Source organism: Apodemus sylvaticus, chromosome 10, assembly GCF_947179515.1.
Source record: "Apodemus sylvaticus chromosome 10, mApoSyl1.1, whole genome shotgun sequence".
In the NCBI taxonomy this organism is placed as follows: domain Eukaryota; kingdom Metazoa; phylum Chordata; class Mammalia; order Rodentia; family Muridae; genus Apodemus; species Apodemus sylvaticus.
The window spans coordinates 33486837-33508050 of NC_067481.1; the positions used below are offsets into that span (position 1 = coordinate 33486837).

The 21214-nt window shown below is 41.6% G+C and overlaps 1 pseudogene; it reads left to right on the top strand.

Moving 5' to 3' along the window:
* Positions 1-5442: 5442 nt before the first annotated feature.
* LOC127694365 (TBCC domain-containing protein 1-like) lies at positions 5443-8340 on the top strand (annotated as a pseudogene).
* Positions 8341-21214: the final 12874 nt, after the last annotated feature.

Below are 21214 nucleotides of genomic sequence, written 5' to 3' on the forward strand. Positions count from 1 at the left end.
AAGAACATAGGGAGGCCTCATTTCTAACACAAGTCTTGCCAATAGTTAGCTCTGAACAGAGAGAGCTGAAGCCGTGATCTCAATTTCCTCTCTCTCTGTGAAAGCGGGATAGCAGCATTGCTCTGTCAGTCGTATAGATTTGCAAGGTGGAGCTAAGAAAATTGAGGATTTGAAAACCTTTTCTTGGAAGTTGCAAGTGCTTTGCAGAGAATAACAAGAACATGTCAGTCATCGGGGTCAGAATGGCTGAGATCTGTGATTATCTCTTTATGGGTTTTTGGACAGAGCGTCACAGGCATGGCAAACTAATGCTTTCCAGGCTGAAAGCTTTGAAGGACTCAGTGTTGCTTGGATATACATCAAAGAGCCTCCAAATTTTTCTGGTGTTGATGTGAAAAGGTGTGGGATTGGATGGTGTTGGAATGATGCTGCTAGATTCCTGTGCCTTAGAGTAGTTCATGAAGACTTCCAGAAAGCACTGTGTGGCCACTGGGACATTCCATTAGGGACTTTCAAGAGTGTTTAATGCAGTAATGGTATGGACCCTGGGAATTACACTACAGAGACCTTCCTTGAAGAAAGGGAACGTCCCTTGCACTCAAGATGATTATAAATAACAAGAGCTTTTAACTCAGTGCTATTGATTTTCATGAGCAGAACTGTGCTAACAGCTAAAAGCTTTGCATGCAACTTTAGCCAACAGCCTTTCTATTTTTTTTTTAAAATTTTATTCGATATATTTTTTATTTACATTTCAAATGATTTCCCCTTTTCTGGTTCCCCACTGCCCGAAAGTCACATAAGCCCCCTTCCCTCCCTCTGTTCTCCCACCCATCCCTTCCCACTTCCCTGTTCTGGTTTTGTCTTATACTGCTACACTGGGTCTTTCCAGAACTAGGGGCCACTCCTCTGTTCTTCTTGTACCTCATTTGAAGTGTGGATTATGTTATGTTTTGCATATTCCAGTTTTCCAAGCTAATATCCACTTATTAGTGAGTGCATACCATGATTGATCTTTTGAGACTGGGTTACCTCACTTAGTATGATGTTCTCCAGCTCCATCCATTTGCCTAAGAATTTCATGAATTCATTGTTTCTAATGGCTGAATAGTACTCCATTGTGTAGATATACCACATTTTTTGCATCCATTCTTCTGTTGAGGGATACCTGTGTTCTTTCCAGCTTCTGGCTATTATAAATAGGGCTGCTATGAAAATAGTGGAACATGTATCCTTATTACGTGCTGGGGAATCCTCTGGGTATATGCCCAGGAGTAGTATAGCAGGATCTTTCGGAAGTGACATGCCCAGTTTTCTGAGGGACTGCCAGACTGATTTCCAGAGTGGTTGTACTAATTTGCAACTCCACCAGCAGTGGAGGAGTGTTCCTCTTTCTCCACATCCTCGCCAACATCTGCTGTCTCCTGAGTTTTTAATCTTAGCCATTCTGACTGGTGTAAGGTGAAATCTCAGGGTTGTTTTGATTTGCATTTCCCTGATGACTAGTGAAGTTGAGCATTTTTTAAGATGTTTCTCCGCTATCCGAAGTTCTTCAGGTGAGAATTCTTTGTTTAACTCGCCAACAGCCTTTCTAAAGATAGCTCTAAAGGGTCTTCTTTCAATGATCCATCTGTTATCTATTACTTAGAAGTAAGGATGAAAACATATCCTATACTATGGATATTTAGGGGTGTTTGTTTCCCCCTTGAAGTTGGTTGGAATCACTCAGGAATCTCAATGGGATAATTTGGTGGCAGTTGTAATAGGAAGAAGGAAGTCAGTGAATCCTGCCCAGTTCTTTGCAGCTCTCCCAGAGCAAGCAGATTTTAGGAGACATGAAATATGCCCATTAGCAAAATTGAGGAGACTGCAGTGAAGGTCTAAGAGAGATGTTTCAGAAGTTTCCTTGACAAACTACTGTAGCAATTCTGCTTCTAAGTAAAAAGAAAAGAGGACCCTCAAGAGAGAAAAATGAGAAAAATTCATCAACATGACAACAAAGGCAGTTAAAAGAACGCATCCCAAGTTCAGATGGAGTAAGAAGGGTCATTATTGGAACTTGAAGAGGGCTGTATGAGAAGCAGTATACTGAGAGGAACCCCTGAATTGAGTAAAATCCTGAGTAACATTGTTGACATGGGTACAGCCATGACAAGTACTAAGGCCTCGGACCCATGGGAAATTGGCAAAGCCTTTCCCTGAATGGGTAAGGCTTGAAGTAGACAAAACCTTCTTTTCTAGTCCGAGTGTTTAAAGATGACCAATCAAAGTATATAAAGACTAGCAATGGCTGCTTCCTTTTCAGGACATTTCTAGCCTTAGACTGCTCACCTTCAGAGGCCTCCTATGAGAAATAGCCAACCCTGTCCTCCTGTGCTGTACCTAATGAACACATCGAGGTCTGAATTGTTAAGGGAGTAGAGGAGGCTCTATCAGAAAGTACAAAGTATAACCCATCCCAGTTTTTCTGTATCTGTATCTTTGCCATTTCTTCAGTCTCTGTCCTCTTATCATTGTCTAAATGACCCTAGTTAGGGGTTCTAGGACCAAGAAACAAATGAAGCTTCGGTGGAAGAACTGGACTTCCATGACTAGACCAGGGGGCTGGGGGTAGAGAGAGAGGAAGGAGTTTTTCTGATTTTCTCTTCTTCTCAATCTTTGCCTCCTTGGGGTTCCTATTGGCTGAGCCTACAGGGAATCCAAATGATGAAAGCAAATGGAGAGGTTGCTCATCACTTCCCAGAAGATAGAGTATCTTCTTAGACAGGAAGATAGCAGATATTCTCTTGTTAGAGACTCCTGGGCTAATGCAAAAACACTGAAACAAACCAAAAATTACTTGGTAAAATGAGCAAAAATTCACAAGTGTGGTGATCAGCGTTTTAATCTATCCCAGCCCTGCTACTTGCTGGAAAGTCTTGGGGTGGCCATCTCTCTTTTGTCTATGAGAGAAGCAGCTCTTTACACACACCAGGGTGGAATCTGGATGATGCGACCTGACCAATAGAGAATAATGTTGTATAAGAGGAGATTGCTTGGCCCCTGCTGTAGAGTAGCGCAACCTGAAGGTAGAGGATACTCTGACTAGGAGACTCTGATCCCCAAGAACCTGGTGGACAGCCGAGAAGAGCGGAAGAGGGATAAAATCCAGAGAAACACTGAAACCCAGAGAGGCTCCCCTCCTCCTCTGTCCACCAGGAAGCTGAGGAATGCTCACGGACAGCTGCAGACGTAAGCGTTGATGAGTACAGACAAGGAGTGTCTGTTCCTTCGGAAGAAAACACTGGCTATTTTCATTTAGTGACAACTAGATGTTTTTGCCTCACTGCCAGAGCACACATCAGACACCGTCCATTTCAATGACCCTGTGTTTCAAATAGACTCTGTCTGTGCCTGCTGGTCATTCATGAGCTAGTTATGAAATAAAGACTTAATCTAATACAGGAGAAGCGTGTAAAATAGGTGGGGGTGGGGAATCCAAGATTAAAAGTAAAAGGGGAGTGATTTGTCTCAAGCCAGGATAACTGTATGCAGACAGACAAATCACTAATGTAGCAGAACCTAGAAACATTAAACTGAGGTCCTTGTCACTGATCCTTGTTTGGTGTCTACCTTAATTCATAAATATTTAAGAGTCATAGCTTGTAACTAGTCATGACCAAGGAAAGTAGACATCCAAGGAGAAAATAGTGGAGAAATCCAAAAATAGTTTAGAGTTGAAGCACATTCAGGCTTTAGATAGTTCCAATGGTGGCTTCTGCCAGATCTTCTACTGAAGAACTGAATCATTAGGAAGGCATTGCAGGCAGTACCTAGAAGATCCTCTATCTCAGACCTAATCAACTATTGCCCTTCAGATCTTAGTTTAGCTGTTCCCTGCTCAAGAAAAAAGGTGATCTTCCTGCCAAATAAGTCATCCTTTTATAGCTTCAAGGACATTGTCTCTGTAGCCCTTACCCTCCGTACAGTTTTCAGTGTTTTGGGTTGATGCTCTCCTCTCTCAGCATATAAACGTCCCTCAGCTCCACCCATCTGTTATCGCACTCTTACACCGTTTACGGAACTGTGTGTAAACTCTTAGCCCCGTTCATTCAATGCCTAATAATGCAAGGAACAAATGTGGTTTCTCTGATGCTTTGCTTGTTCCCTAGTTAGCACCTGTTATCTCTTCCTCCACTTGGCCTCTTGACGTCAGCAACTTAGATGCATCTTTTGTTTTCAGTTTCTGCTCTAAGAACTGCCTTGGTTGTAAAGTCTGTGTGTTGTAGAGGAGATTACAGTAGATGCAGGAACTGAGTAGCAGATACAAGAGCAAAGCAGAGAGAGAGAGAGAGAGAGAGAGAGAGAGAGAGAGAGAGAGAGAGAGAGAGAGAGAGAGAGAGAAGTCAAAAGGACTAAGAATGTGGGTTAAAAGGCAAGCAAAATTCAATTCTATTGAGCTACTCTTGGCAGAATTGATATAGTGTGGAGTCCAGACAACCACAGAAAAGAAGAAATTAAATTAAGTTGAAAAGTTATTAAGGGAGTCTCCTGATGCATCAAACACCAGCAAAGGGATCCGACCGATCTCATCAATGTAGACTGTTCTGTAGATGGTCGTGCTGAGTGTCTCACCATCCTCTTACAGCTCCTGCTCTTGTCTGCACAGTTCACAATGGATCCATCAAAAATACCTATTACGACAACACTTATTCTACCCTATACCCACAACAAATAGAAGTAGCTGCTTCTCTATGGCTTCTCACACCATTTAACATCCCGGGGCTTCAGATTTCTCGTGGACCAAAGCTTAAAAATCACAATATTATCCATGGGGAAACACTTACTAAGCAAACATCTGACTAGATCCCACTGTAGGTATCTGCATATTTAATCTTCAAAAAGTCCCTGAAATTAAAGAGCACACACACACATTGTATAGGTGAGAAAAGACAGCTCAGAACTGAAATTTGTTTGAAAGTCCCTGTTACTTAAGGATAGAATCTGGATTTTAGTCCACGCCCATCTGAAATGGAGGGTGAGCTCCTGCAAAAGCAGTAGAGGGCAAGAAAACTATCTTCCTCTGGAGAGTCCTGTGGATCTGAGAGTCTCTATCCTAGAAGCTGTAGCTACAGCCCTTTAATATCCCTATGGTACTAATGATCTAATGATTATGATCATTGTCATAAGGTTGGTGCTAGCTAAACACCTAATTTTTATCAAGTGTCATGTACTTGGCATTTAGCCATTTTCCCAGAAGAAGTGACTTTGGTTTTGCACTGTTGGATGAGGTTATGGGGCCTATCTTTTGCTAATTACCTTAACCCAGCCCTGAGAACATGGTTTACTCGAAGCAAATAAGTAAATATTGATAGACATAATTTACATCACACAGTATTACAGATCACCTATTCCTTTATGAACTGTAAATAGTTACATAAAAATTGGAAATCTTTGCTAACGATGGTACAGGTACAGAAATCAGAACAGGAGAGACCAGAAATATGGATCATGGTTGGGCTGCTGTTGAGTGTGGATGGCATTCAGGTTAGGATGTACACTAGGTAAGCTTGGTTAAGAAACATATGTAGCATGGGAAAACTTTAGAGGTTAAATATGTGTACAGTCAAAGTGCATAAAACAGGTATAACTATGAAAATTTCATTTACACTGCGGAGGTCAGTACAAATGAAAAGATGATGGCTGAAGCAAATCTAGACATGTGGTGGCAGAGAAGAAGGCTGCTGGATGGAAAATGGCTTCAGGGTGAGAGTGCATCCTACCCATGCTACCCTTGCAAGGGATCCAGGTTCAGTTGCCAGCACTCATATCAGGCAACTTGCGACCAACAGTAACTCCAATTCTAAAGAATCTGATGCCGTTTCGACTCCATGAATAATGCACACACATTGTGCATGTAAATTCATGTAGACACGTGTTCATACATATAAATAAATAATCCTTAAAACATTTTCAAAGATTCCAACTATGGGGACTGGTGAAATGGCTCAGTGGGTAAAGTGCTTGCTGCATGGGCAAGATCCAAGACTTGAGTTATGGCCAGCATCCATGTTGTGGTAAAAGCCAGGTGTGGTAACACTCCCATACAATCTGGGTATGGCTTTGAAAGTTTGAAAGTTTTGTAATCCCAGTGTTTGGGAGTAGGATAGAGACAGAGGGATCCTGGGGGTTCAGTGGCCAGCTGGTCCTGCTGAAATGGTGAGCTTCAGGAAGAACGTGAAAGTTTGTTTCAAAAAATAAGCTGGAGAGTGATGCAGGGAGACACCCAAGGCTGATCTCAAGCTTCCTTCCACAAATGCACATGTGGCTAAGTGCATACACACACACACACACACACACACACACACACACACACACATGAAACAGAGAAAGACAGAGACGGAGAGATAGAGAGAATACGACTTTAAGTGTGCATTTTAATAAAGAAATAAAGAATTAAATAATTCTAACTTGTCATAAATGAGCCTTGATTTGTGATAGTTTTATGTTAAAAACATTATATTTTGAAAATATGGGGGAAGCACCTGAGAACAGGAGAAAGTTAGGAGCCAAGGAAGAGCACACTGTTGTAGGAAACCGGAGTCCCCCAGTCGTGAGGCTCCTTCCAGATTCCAACCAATTGCTGGAGAGAGGTCTTACTGTGCTTACCAGTCTGGAAACTACCTCCCTGTGCACGCGTGACTCATGTACCCTCGTCGATGTGCAACCCCAGGAGGTGTTAAAGTACGTGGGGTATCTTGCCTAGGAATAGGCTCTCACAGTACAAACTTATTACAGTCTCGATATCGTAGAAAAGATGTCTGGTACCTTGTAGAGACGCCACGGTGGAGACAGACTACATTCAGATTCGGCTTCCAGCACTCCATTGCGGTATGCAAAGAAGCCTGTTTGTCCTGATGTCTTCAGAGAGACTGTGGATCAGTCAGAGTTCTCCTCTGGGTGAAGGCAGAACCTTTTCTAGTGGGTGCCTTGCAGGAGCCACCTCCATCCAAATTCAGCCTTCACTACCTCAGGAAGGTAGGCACCTATGTGTGAACTCGGACCACAAACAGCACCTACCCACGCCTGAACTGACCTACCTAGAGGCACATTGCGTGTGGAAAGCTGCACTTGGCTAAGGATTTAGCATGGCTTTACTTTGAAATATTTGCTAATCTTTCTGTGAAGACACCTGAGGAATGGCTGGAATGGTCTGAAATTTTGTCCAACTGTGCGACTAATGATGAAGTTGAAAAGCAAAGAAATCAGCTTTCTGTGGACACGCTGCTGCAGTTCCTGCTCTTCCTGTATATTCAGTGGTTGAACAAGACCTCTCTGTAGATATCTTTGATTGGGGAAGAATGGTCCAGTTCCAGAAGCAGACCTTAGTCTCCTAGCCCAACTGAAAGGCCCAGTTGTCAATAAGAATTGGAATGATTACAGTCACCAGGCTTTTGTCTGTGTTCAGAACTCTTCAAGTTTCTTCTAGACCCAGAACAGCTCACTGCATCCTTGCATTCGACCCACAGCAGTCCGCTCTCACGAGAAGCTGTCACCGCACTCAGCTTTCTCATGGAAGGCCCCTTGAGCAGAGCCAACAAGGTCTATCCCCTTCATGAACTTGCACTGTGGCAAGCACTGCACACAGCAAGTGGCTTCTCAAAGATCTCTAAGATGCTCTCTCTCTACAAGCTAGAAGCATGGTTGAGAGCCCGTTTGACTACAAATCCTTTTGGTCCATCTGCTTGCCTCAAGTCTGGAAAGAAATTGGCTTGGGCTCACCAAGTTGAAGAAGGTTTGACCAAAAGAGCTAAGATTGCTTGCAATGCTTACACAGCTCATGATGATGAGCCAGGTTTACCAGCAGTCACTGGCCAAGTCTGCTCTAGTAGGAGCACACATCAGGGCTCATCGCTGCAGTGAGTCCTTTATATATCTGCGCTCCCTCTTACGATCCAGGACAATTGAAAAATTGTGTTGGGTCCTGTGGAGACGGCTCTTCACCTACATGACTGATAATCTGAAAATCATTGCTGTTTGCAACCAATTGTCCATCTCTTCTACAACAGGATGACTTCACACCCACTTATTCTCTCTGGAAACCAGACAATAGCTTTTGCCCCCTTTCATACCCATTACCCAATGCTAGAGGACCCCATGGCCAGGACTGGCCTTGTTACAGTGCCTAACTATTGGGATAACCCGATGGTGGTGTGCAGCGAAGATACTGATGCAAGAGTCTTGTGACTCTTGCCTCCCTCTGAGTTCTACGTATTTATTACTCCCTTTGAGATGGAAGGGGACACAGCAGAGATGTCTGGGGAGAAGGAGGCTGGTTTGACAAAGGCTCTGGAAACATGAGGAGGAATGGAGGGTGTCACTTGCTGAAGCCAGTTGGAAAAGCATCCTTGCTTCCTTCGAGACCTCAAGGCTTTTCTCTACTCAAGACTGAGTTGTGTTTTCCTTGAATGGGCTTATTGTAGTTGGAGATTTACCACAAGATCCACCAATACTTGCCTATTGATGTCAGCTGGTAGAATTCATATTGTTTCTGTTCTGTTTAAGACCAGGATATGTAAATACAATGCTACTTTAATCTCTTATCACACGATGATTCATTTTTGTTTCTTCCTTTTCTTTTCTTCAAATTGTTTGTATTAAAAATATTTATTTATTCACTTTATAACCCAGTATCAGCTCTTCCTCTCCTCACAGAACTCCCTCACATAAGTCCTCTCCCAATTCCCCTTAAAAGGGGAAGCCCCTCCTCTGGGTGTCAATCTCCTTCATCCCCATCCCTTCCCCCAACCCCCACCCTCCCACTCCCCCACCCCACACATCAAGCTGCTGCTAGACTAGACACATCCTTTCCCACTGAGGCCACACAAGGCTGTCCATTTAGGGGTGTGAGATCCACAGGCAGGCAGGCAGGCAGGCAACAGGCTCACATACATCCCCTGCTCCAGTCGTTTGGGGGACCCACATGAAGACCAAGCTGCTCATCTCATACACATATGCAGGGGGCCTACCTAGGTCAGGCCCCAAGCCTGAGCTCTCATTTTGGTTGGTGGTTTAGTCTCTGGGCACCACCAAGGGTCCAGGTTAATTGTCTCTTGGTCTTCCTGTGGAGTCCTTGACCTTCAAACCTTCTCCCAACTCTTCCATAAGACTCCTCAAGCTCCAGCTAATGTTTGGCTATGGATCTCAGCATCTGTTTTCATTAGATGATGGGTGGAGCATCTCAGAGGACAATTATGCTAGGCTCTTTTCTGCAAGCATAATGGAGTTTCATTAATAGTATTGGGGATTGGTTCTTGCCCGTGGGGTGTGTCTTATTATATACATGAAAATATTAAGTGGTATAAAGAAAACTGTCATGTGAGTTTTAAAATGTGCTGTAGTCTTTAGAGAACAAATGTAGATGTGCATGAAGAAGAAGAGGAAAGACGGGCATGGTGTGAGTTGTGAGGTTCAACATTGAACAAAAGATGCTCAGTGAAATGGTTTTTTTTTTTTTTTGACAAGTTCAAGATAATGATAAAAGAAAGAGATCAAACAACACAAAAGTGTCTGCTTAACAAAAGCATTCCAGACTGACCGTGTGTGTGTGTGTGTGTGTGTGTGTGTGTGTGTGTGTGCGTGCGTGAGAGAGAGAGAGAGAGAGAGAGAGAGAGAATGATTCTCTGCAAAAGAATAGATTAAAAGTCTGCCAAGAAACAGTCTGCTGATAGCTAAGTCTATTCTCTCCAGAACTCTATGACAAATGGGACAAAGAGAAGGGCAAAGATAGAATTCACAATGGACAGACATGGTAGGGGACAGAGCCCAGAGCTCCAGATGTGAAGACCTTGACCAATGAAAACCATGAGAGCCAACTGAATCTTGGGTCTGCTAGGGTCTCTGGGTGTGGAACACTTCTGAGGAGGCTGTTAGTTATGTGCCAACCATGGAATTTACTGCCTAAGGAGAAAAACCTTGACAAGATCAATATCATAGGAAGGCTATAAGAGTTATTGCTAAATGGACACACACACATACACATGCACACACTCATGTGTCTGCACATATGAATGCATGCACACACACACACATGCATACACACACATGCATACACACTCATGCACATACCCACTTCTGTAGCAGTAATTAATTTGTAAATATACTTGTATATTATAAGTAATTAATTTGTTCTTTAGTGATACAGAAACAAAGAAGTGTTCACAAACTTGTAAACCTATAACCTGTCCAGCAGAAATGAAAATATTCTAAAGAGATACTTGTATCTTTCATTCTATCAGATTGCCAAAACAGTGGACCTCAGATAAATGGTAACTCTTCCCCAGGAGCCTTAGCTTGGAGAAAGAAAAACTACCAGCCTGAGGGAGATCTCGTCCCCTTGAAAGGGAATCTAAACAGTTTTAACAACTTTGAAGATCACTTCACATGATGAGGCTGAAATCCAGATGACCAGTGTCAGTGGTGGGATGGAACACACCTTGACTGGGATGGTTTAGAACGGCTCGTGCTCGGGAGGGGGACCTGGGAAAGGGGAAATCATTCGGAATGTAAACAAAGAATATAGAAAATAAAAATATATAATAAGGGGAGCACACAGCTTGCTCCGGCAGCACGGAGCTTAGGTTCCAGTCCTGAGGCCTCTGGCAGGAGCCTTCAGATCTCTGCTTCGGGATCCAGAACAGCATGGGCAGCATCGCCACATCTCCAGGTCCTGCAAGAGGCAAGAGGGGCATCCGGGAGGCCGGCTGGGAGGAGTCAGTGTGCTCTGTTGAGTCCAGCAGGCCCCTGCAGGAGCCTTCAGGTGTCTGCTTCGGGGTCTGAACAGCCTGGGCCACAGCACCCTGTCTCCAGGCAGTTCAGGAGGTCAGCTGTGCACCAGAGGCCACCTGGGAAGAGGCAGCTTGCACTGGTGAGTCCAGCATTGGCAAGACCAACTAACACCAGTGAGAACTAGATGGCAAAAGGCAAACGCAGGAATGTCACTAACAGAAATCAAGGCAATATGGCAGAATCTGAACCCAATTCTCCTTTAACAACATGTCCTGGATACCCCATCACACCAGTAAAACAAGATTTGGATTTAAAATCACTGGTCATGATGCTGGTACAGGAACACATGAAGGACATACTTAAAGAAATTCAGGAGAAAATGGATCAAAAGTTAGAAGCCCTTACAAGGGAAACACAAAAATCATTGAAAGAAATTCAGGAGAATACAAAAGCCAATAAGGAGGAAACGCAAAAATCACTTAAAGATATACAGGAGAACTTTGGTCAACAGGCTGAGGTCATGAAAGAGGAAACACAAAAAATCTCTTAGAGAATTACAGGAAAGCACAAACAAGCAAGTGAAGGAGCTAAGCAAAACCATCCAGGATCTAAAATCAGAAGTAGAAACAACTAAGAAAACTCAAAGGGAGACAACTTTGGAGATAGAAAACCTTGGGAAGAAATCAGGGGACATAGATGCAAATATCAACAACAGATTACAAGAGATAGAGGAAAGAATCTCAGATGCTGAAGATACCATAGAAACCATGGACTCAACAGTTAAAGAAAACGCAAAATGCAAAAAGCTTGTAACCAAAATATCCAGGAAATCCAGGACACAATGAGAAGACCAAACCTAAGGATTATAGGCATAGATGAGAGTGAAGATTTACAACTTAAAGGGCCAGCAAATATCTTCAATAAAATTATGGAAGAAAACTTCCCTAACCTAAAGAGAGAGATGGCCATGAATATACAACAAGCCTACAGAACTCCAAACAGACTGGACCAGAACAGAAATACCTCCTGTCACCTAATAATCAAAACACCAAATGTACTAAACAAAGAAAGAATATTAAAGGCAGTAAGAGAAAAAGGCCAAGTAACATATAAAGGAAGGCCTATCAGAATCACAGCAGACTTTTCACCTGAGACTATGAAAGCTAGAAGATCCTGGGCAGATCTCATGCAGACTCTAAGAGAACACAAATGCCAGCCAAAACTACTATACCTAGAAAAACTCTCAATCACAATAGATGGAGAAACTAAGATATTCCATGACAAAAGCAAGTTTACCCAATATCTATCCACAAACCCAGCCCTACAAAGGATAATAGGAGGAAAACAGCAATACAAGGAGGGAAACTTCACCCTGGAAAAAGCAAGATAGTAGTAACCTTCTCTCATCAAACCCAAAAGAAGTTAACCAATCAAATTTAAAAAATAACATCAAAAATGACAGGAAGTAACAATCACTATTCCTTAATATCTCTTAACATCAATGGACTCAATGCCCCAATAAAAAGACATAGAATAACCGACTGGATACGTAAACAGGACCCTACATGTTGCTGCATACAGGAAACACACCTCAGGGTCAAAGACAAACACTACCTTAGAGTAAAAGGCTGGAAGACAATTTTACAAGCAAATGGTCTCAGGAAACAAGCTGGAGTAGCCATTCTAATATCAGATAAAATTGACTTTCAACTTAAAGTCATCAAAAGAGACTCTGAGGGACACTTCTTGTTGGTCAAAGGAAAAATACAACAAGAAGAACTCTCAATCCTAAACATCTATGCTCCAAATGCAACGGCACCCTCATTCATAAAAGAAACTTTATTAAAGCTCAAAGCACACATTGCACCTAACACAATAATTGTGGGTGACTTCAACACTGAACTTTCCTCAATGGACCGATCAGGAAAACAGAAACTGAACAGGGACACAATGAAACTAATTGAAGCTTTGGACGAATTAGATTTAACAGATATATATAGAGAACATTCTATCCTAAAGCAAAAGAATATACCTTTTTCTCAGCACCTCATGGTACCTTCTCCAAAATCAACCATATAATTGGTCACAAGACAGACCTCAACAAATATAAGACGATGGAAATAATCCCATGCCTCCTATCAGATCACTATTGAGTAAAAGTGGTCTTCAATAGCAACAAAAACAACAGAAGACCCACATACACGTGGAAACTGAACAATATTCTACTCAATGATACCTTGGTCAAGGAAGAAATAAGGAAAGAAATTAAATACTTTTTAGAACTTAATGAAAATGAAGACACAACATACCCAAATCTATGGGACACAATGAAAGCTGTGCTAAGAGGAAAACTCATAGCCTTGAGTGCCTCCAAAAAGAAAATGGAGAGAGCATACACTAACAGCTTAATGACACACCTGAAAGCCCTGGAACAAAAAGAAGCTATTTCACCCAGGAGGAGTAGAAGGCAGGAAATCATCAAACTCAGGGCTGAAATCAATCAAGTAGAAACAAAGAGAACCATACAAAGAATCAACAAAACCAGGATCTGGTTCTTTGACAAAATCAACAAGATAGATAAACTCTTAGCAAGACTAACCAAAGGGCACAGAGACAGTATCCAGATAAACAAACTTAGAAATGAAAAGGGAGATATAACAACAGAAACTGAGGAAATTCAAAAAATCATTAGATCTTACTACAAAAGCCTATACTCAATACAACTGGAGAATCTGGAGGAAATGGACAGTTTCCTAGACAGATATCCAACACCAAAACTAAATCAGGATCAAATAGATCAACTAAACAGTCCCATAATACCCGAAAAAATAAAAAAGGGTCATAGAAAGTCTCCCAACCAAAAACAGCACGGGACCAAATGGCTTCAGTGCAGAATTCTATCAGACCTTCATAGAAGACCTAACACCAATACTCTTCAAACTATTCCACAAAATAAAAACAGAAGGAACTCTACCCAACTCGTTCTATGAAGCCACAATTACGCTGATACCAAAACCACACAAAGATCCAACAAAGAAAGAGAACTTCAGGCCAATTTCTCTTATGAATATTGATGCAAAAATACTTAATAAAATTCTTGCCAACCGAATCCAAGAACACATCAAAACCATCATCCACCATGAACAAGTAGGCTTCATCCCAGGGATGCAGGGATGGTTCAATATAAGGAAATCCATCAATGCTATCCACTACATAAACAAACTCAAAGAAAAAAAACATATGATCATCTCATTAGATGCAGAAAAAGCATTTGACAAAATTCAGCATCCTTTCATGCTAAAAGTCTTGGAAAGAACAGGAATTCAAGGCCCATACCTAAACATCGTTAAAGCAATATACAGCAAACTGCTAGCCAACATCAAACTAAATGGAGAGAAACTTGAAGCAATCCCACTAAAATCAGGTACTAGACAAGGCTGTCCTCTCTCTCCATATCTTTTCAATATAGTACTTGAAGTTCTAGCTAGAGCAATTAGACAACATCAGGAGGTCAAGGGGATACAAATTGGAAAGGAAGAAGTCAAATTATCACTATTTGCAGATGACATGATAGTCTACTTAAGTGACCCGAAAACCTCCCCCAGAGAACTCCTACATCTGATAAACAACTTCAGCAAAGTGGCTGGTTATAAAATCAACTCAAGCAAATCAGTTGCCTTCCTATACTCAAAGGATAAGCAGGCTGAGAAAGACATTAGGGAAATGACACCCTTCACAATAGCCACAAACAATATAAAGTATCTTGGTGTGACTCTAACCAAACAAGTGAAAGATCTATATGACAAGAACTTCAGGTCTCTGAAGAAGGAAATCGAAGAAGACCTCAGAAAATGGAAAAATCTGCCATGCTCGTGGATCGGCAGGATTAATATAGTTAAAATGGCCATCTTGCCAAAAGCGATCTACAGATTCAATGCAATCCCCATCAAAATCCCAACTCAGTTCTTCACAGAGTTAGAAAAAGTAATTCTCAAATTCATCTGGAATAACAAAAAAACCCAGGATAGCTAAAACTATCCTCAATAACAAAAGAAATTCTGGGGGAATCAGTATCCCTGATTTCAAGCAATACTACAGAGCAGTAGTATTAAAAACTGCATGGTATTGGCACAGTGACAGACAAGTGGACCAATGGAATAGAATTGAAGGTCCAGAAATGAACCCACACACCTACGGTCACTTGATCTTCGACAAAGGAGCCAAAAACAACCAGTCAAAAAAAGATAGCCTTTTCAACAAATGGTGCTGGTTCAATTGGAGGTCAGCATGCAGAAGAATGCGAATTGATCCATTCTTATCTCCATGTACTAAACTTCACTCCAAGTGGAAAACCAGACACACTGAAACTAATAGAAAAGAAACTGGGGAAGACCCTAGAGGACATGGGCATGGGGGAAAATTTCCTAAACCGATCACCAATAGCTTATGCTCTAAGATCAAGAATTGACAAATGGGACCTCATAAAATTACAAAGTTTCTGTAAGGCAAAGGGCACTGTTAAAAGACAAAATGGCAACCATCAAATTGGGAAATGATATTCACCAACCCTACATCTGATAGAGGGCTAATATCCAATATATACAAATAACTCAAGAAGTTAGACCCCATAGAACCAAATAACCCTATTATAAAATGGGGTACAGATCTATACAAAGAATTTTCACCTGAAGAAATTCAGATGGCCGAGAGGCACCTTAAGAAGTGCTCAACATCATTAGTCATTAGAAAAATGACACCAGTCAGAATGGCTAAGGTCAAAAACTCAGGAGACAGCAGGTGTTGGCGAGGATGTGGAGAAAGAGGAACACTCCTCCACTGCTGGTGGGGCTGTAAGATGGTACAACCACTTTGGAAATCAGTCTGGCGGTTCCTCAGAAAACTGGACGTGACACTTCCGGAGGACCCTGCTATACCTCTTCTGGGCATATACCCAAAGGATTCCCCAGCATGTAATAAAGACACATGCTCTATTATGTTCATAGCAGCCTTATTTATAATAGCCAGAAGCTGGAAAGAACCCAGATGCCCGTCAAAGAAGGAATGGATACAGAAAATGTGGTATATTTACACAATGGAATACTACTCAGCAATTAGAAACAATGAATTCACAAAATTTTTAGGCAAATGGTTTGATCTGGAAAATATCATCCTAAGTGAGGTAACCCAGTCACAAAACAATACACATGGAATGCAATCTCTGATAAGTGGATATTAATTAGCCCAGAAGCCCTGAATACCCAAGGCACAAATCGCATAACAAATGACTCCCGTGAAGAAGTATGGGGAAGGTCCTGATCCTGGAAAAGATTGATCTAGCATTGGAGGGAAATATAAGGACAGAGAAGAAAAGGAGGGAGGTGATTGGAGAATGGATGGAGAAAAGAAGGTTTATGGGACATATGGGGAGGGGGGATCCGGGAAAGGGGAAATTATTTGGAATGTAAACAAAGAATATAGAAAATAAAAATATTAAAAAATATATATAATAAGAAAAGAAGGGCTCATGCTTGGCCTTCTACTAAAAACTTTGATCTCACTTCAGAAACCCCAAATACATATCTGAGGGATTTGCCAGGTTACCTTGTTCCTATTGCCAATGTGGCCATACAGAATAAACCTCCTTCCTCTGCTTTCTTGTTCTTTGTTTTCTTTCTGAGGACAGGTAGCTGAACCTGACTTGGGGCATGAACCCCGCCCCCACAAATTCTGTAACAAATTTAAATAATTTAATAATAATTTTAAAATAAATTGAATAATAATTTAAGAATAAATTTAAAAGAATGCAAATGGATTTCAACCCAGGAGAGCAGAAGCCCTCAGTGGGTCATCTCAATCAGTTTCCCTGCCTTCTCCACCTTCTAGAAGCTGTTGCATTTTCTGGCTTCTGCCCTCCTTCTAGTTTCACATCTGTTCTGACTCTGCCCTCCTGACTGGGTTTGAGAAAAAGCTCATTGGTACAGTGAGGATACCATGTAACCCTCAGTCATTCCCCATCTCAGGGTAGTTGGCTGAAGTTCTCATGTAGTGTCCCTGCAGCCATTTAAGCTGACATATTGACTGGTGCCAGGGATTAGGGTGTAGAATTAGGTTTGGGGTGTGCATCTCATTCTGTCTATCCTAGTTTCCTCTTTTAACATCTTACCACAAATTAAGTGGTTCAAAATAACACCACACACACACACACACACACACACACACACACACACACACACTGTATTATAAGCTAGTCAAAAGTGGGATTTACTGGACAAAAGTCAGGTTTGCCAAAGATGCATTACTTTGGAAGGCTTTCAGGAAGAATCCTGTTGCTGCCCCGTTCACCATCTTAAGGAGTACAGTTGAGCTTTGGTCTGTTGATATGTACTATTGTTGGCATCGAGACCTGTGACAGTTGTGATACCACATAGGCGACAGCGTGACCTACATACCTGTTGCCAAGGCAACAGCCACCATGTTCCCAGAGTTCACTGGGCTCACATCTACTTGTGACCACATCACCATCCATATATATGAGAGTAGCATCTCCCTCTCTCTCTCTCTCTCTCTCTCTCTCTCTCTCTCTCTCTCTTCCTCTTTTTTTTTTCCACCGCCACCTTTACCCCTTTCCTCAATAAACCCCACGTGGAACTGTGTGGCCTGGTGTGATCTCTTTATCAGTGTATTATTTTTGTTGCTATGGTAAATTATGGTGACTAAAAGCAGCTTGGGGGCAGAAGGGGTTTATTTGGCACACAATTTCAAGTTTTAGCCCATCAATAAGGGGAAGTCAAGGAAGATCTCAGAATAAGAATGGCCCCCATAGGCTTGTGTATTTGAATGCTGTCACCATGGAGTGGCACTATTTTAAGTCTGAGAAGGTGTATGAGGTTCAACCTTGTGGAAGTGTGCCACTGGGGTTAGGATTTAAGATTTTAAAAATCCTTACCAGCTACCTCTCCCTCTTCCCCTCCCCCTCCACTCCCCCTCTTCCTTCCCCTCGCCCTCCCTCTCCTTCTCCCTCTCCCTGTTTCTGGATCAGGATATATAACTCTCAGCTACTGCTCCAGTGCCTGCCTTCATCTGCATGCTGCCATATTCCCTGCTGTGATAATAATGGACTAAACTTCAGAAACATAAGCAAGCCCTCAGTTAATCTCTATAAGCTTTCTCCTATACTTAATATTATAATTAATTTTATAAGCTTTCTCATATAAAACCTGTCTGCTTCTAGCATATAGCTTTCCTCTGTTCTATGTACATCAGGACCTTTTGCCTAGAGAATGGTGTTGCCCACAATGGGCTATATCTACCTATATCAATTAAAAAAATAAAGAGGATATTTCATAGATATACCCACACACAAACTTGATAACGACAATTTCTTTATTGAGCCTCTTTCCAGAGGTGATAGCTTATCTTGGTTGTCAACTTGGGACACCAGGGAAGAGGGGAAACTCAAATGAAGAATTGCCTCCACTAGATTATCTTGTGAGCATGTTTATGGGTCAGTCCTTGATTGGTAACTGATATAGGATGGTCCAGCCTACTGTGGATAGTACCATAGCAGGCAGGTGGGCCTGAGATGCATAAAAAAATATCTGGAGCTTGGAGGAAAGCAGCATCCCTTTGTGGTTTTTCTTCCCTTTTGATTTAGCTTCCCTCAATGACAGATTATAAACTTTACGATGAAACAAACTCATTCTTCTCCAAATTGCTTTTGGTCATGGTGTTTGCCACAGTGACAGAAAAGCAAACCAGGACACCAGGTAACTCTAAGTTGTGGCAAGTTGACATTTAACACTAAGCATCACAAGGAGAGACCTTAAAATAAAAACTCCTTGAGAATCAGGTCAAAGTTTATCTTATTCTCCCCTCTTCAGTCCAGGTCTGAAGAGTAAACATTTACTGAATTAACCTAAGTGGACTTGAAAATTAAAACAAGAAATTATGAATGGGGGAAGTTAATAGATATAAAAGCGAAAGTGTCAGTGCAACAACAACAACAATGACAACAACAACAGTGTAACCTTTGGAACAAAGGAAGGAAGAAGTAGCTGAAGAAGAGAAAGCTACACAGAGAGTGAGATTTGACTTCTGGGGAAAAGACTGCAGTCCATGGCCATCTATTTAGGTGCCATACTTCCTAGGGACCTACACTTATAGTAGTGAAACCTGCCTTTCTGCTTCCTACAATATGAACATAAAAAACAAGTGAGATTTGGAACCAGTGCAAGAACCTTCCATTCCTTTCAATGATGGTGTCAAGCCTGATGCTGCTGAAGACGGACCACAGTTTCCAGGAAGGCATCCCTATGGGGGAAAAAGCAACCCTATAGAAGACAAAGACTTCAAAAGTGAGACAGGCTGATACTGGGTGAAGAAGAAGATGAATTTGCAAAAGCAAATCCTGAACTCTGTCCTCACATCCTGAATGTCATCCTCATGTTTATCTTTAGCCTATTCATCTCCGGTGTCAAAACAACCAAGGCGATCAAACAGGAGAATGGATAATTAGATTCTCTGAAGAGCTGAAGTTGCATGAGACTATAAATTACTATAAATTTATGTGTGTAGACTTTCATTACTATTAGCTGGCTGAAAATGGCAGCGGCAAAATTTGGGACTGTTCAACAAAGCCCTGGGCAGCACTGATGCTTGTGGCCAAGACTGATGATCCAAATTCAGTCCCCTGAATCCATCTGGTGGGATCAGAGGACTTACTCTATCAAAATGCCCTCTGACCTTTATACACACACACACACACACACACACACACACACACACACACACACACATACTGAATAAGTAATTTAAAATAGTACCAACTTTCTGAGAGACAGAGACAGAGAGACAGAGAGAGAGTCAGGACTTTATTGAGCAAGGTACATCGTCACAAGGACTTCATGTCTCTTGGAGAGACAAGAATCCTTATCCACTACATATCTGAATATAAAATAATAAAATTTCTTCAGAAAGCAGGCTGGCTAGTAGCCTCTCAAAGGATTACACATGAAATTGCTGTGTGGCCCATCAATTCCAGTGGTACACATATACTCCAAAGGAATGAAAGCACACATCCATAAGAAAACATCAATATAGCATAATTATTCATAATAACCAAAAGGTATAAATGAGCTCTATGCTCACAAATGATTCATGGAAAAATGATTTATAGTAAATAAATTATTATAATAAATCATTATTTTGGCATAAAAAGAAACGAGATACTGATGTATGCTACTATATAGATCACTAGTTATCAACCCGTGGGTTGTAACCCCTTTGAGAATCAAATGATCCTTTCAGAGGGGTCCTAAAACCATCAGAAAAACACAAATATTTACATTATGATTCATAATAGTAGCAAAATTATAGTTATGAAGTAGCAATGAAAATAATGTTATGATTGGGGGGAAACCACAACATGAAGAACTGTATTTAAGAGTCACAGCATTAGGAAAGTTAAGAACCACCTTAAAATATTACAGGAAGTGAAGGAAATTAGCCAAAGGAGGCAGAAACAAGAATCCCAAAAGCTTGTGAGCCAGTGAGCATAGAATACACAAGGGCAAACCACAACAAACACCTTCGATGGCTGCGAAGGCCAGAAACTGATGCTGGATTTGTCCTTGATCACGCTCTCTACTGAATATGTTGAGGATCTTTTGATGAACACAGAACTCCGAATATGAGTATCCTAGCTAGCCAGTCTTCTCCGGGAATCCCTCATCTCCATCTCCCAGGAACTGGGCTGCCACACCCATCTGATATCTCCATGGGTGCTGAGCATCCAAACTCCAGTCTTCATGTTTGTACGGCAAGTGCTTTATCCAGTAAGTCATTAACTCCAGCCCCAATCCCTTATTACTTAAAAACATTATCCCATCTGTGGATTTTTCTTTCTGTGTCTGCAACTCCAGCATTTCTATGAGGATACGGGAGGGTTTCCTAGAGCCCAGAGGATTCCAGGAAGCATGTTGAGTCCACTACTTTGGTGTATGCAGTGGCAAATAACAAGAGACGCTGTCTCAAACAAGATTGAAGGTGAGAACAGACTCGTAGGGTTGCTCTCTATATGCATACCATGGTGTGAGTGAACCCACACTCACACACACAATCACAATCACATACACACAATCACAATCACACACACACATATGACATATTCACATAATGCACAAAATAATTACAGCACTGTTTCCTTAATATTATTAATTATCACATTCATTGTGTATTTATTTTCTTAAAGTTGCTATGCTTTCAACCGAGAATAAAATAGTAAGCAAAATGGAGGAAGAGAGAACTGGCGTTTCCCCTCTGTGTCTAGTGGACGGCACTGATGCACTTATTAACGGAAACATGTTTACCTAGAGTTGTCAAGCTTCATCCATTCTGGATGAACTGGATACATTGGTTCCCGACTGATTTTCAGAGAGCATCCATGAGT